The sequence below is a fragment of the Rhinopithecus bieti genome, unplaced genomic scaffold (assembly GCF_001698545.2).
Source record: "Rhinopithecus bieti isolate Rb0 unplaced genomic scaffold, ASM169854v2 scaffold_45070, whole genome shotgun sequence".
Lineage (NCBI taxonomy): Eukaryota > Metazoa > Chordata > Mammalia > Primates > Cercopithecidae > Rhinopithecus > Rhinopithecus bieti.
Window position 1 is genome coordinate 36,721 of NW_016818843.1, and position 768 is coordinate 37,488.

Below are 768 nucleotides of genomic sequence, written 5' to 3' on the forward strand. Positions count from 1 at the left end.
TCCGTCACTATTACATGTTCCTTTAAGAATGCCGTTTGTGCCGGATGCGGTGGCTCACGCCTGTAATCCCAGCACTTTGGGAGGCCGAGACGGGCGGATCACAAGGTCAGGAGATCGAGACCATCCTGGCTAACACGGTGAAACCCCGTCTCTACTAAAAAATACAAAAACTAGCCGGGTGAGGTGGCGGGCGCCTGTAGTCCCAGCTACTTGGGAGGCTGAGGCAGGAGAATGGCGTAAACCCAGGAGGCGGAGCTTGCAGTGAGCTGAGATCTGGCCACTGCACTCCAGCTCGGTCGACAGAGCGAGACTCCGTCTCAAAAAAAAAAAAAAAAAAAAAAAAAAATGCTATTTGTGACCAGGGGCAATGGTTCATGCCTGTAATCTCAGCATTTTGGGAGGCTCAGGAAGGTGGATCACTTGAGCTCAGGAGTTTGAGACCAGCCTGGGAAACATGGCAAAAACCCCGCTCTACAAAAAATACAAATTAGCCAGGTGTGGTGGCAAGGGCCTGTAATCCCAGCTACTGGGGAGGCTGAGGCAGGAGAATTGCTTGAACCTGGGAGCTGGAGGCAGCAGTGAGCTGAGATCATGCCACTGCACTCCAGCCTGGGTGACAGAGTGAGACCCTGTCTCAGAAAGAAAAGAAAGAGAGAGAGAGAGAAGAAGAGAGAGAGCAAGAGAGAGGCAGAAAGAGAGAGAGAGAGAAAGAAAGAGAGAGGGAGGAAGGAAGGAAGGAAGGAAGGAAGGAAGGAAGGGAGGGAGGGA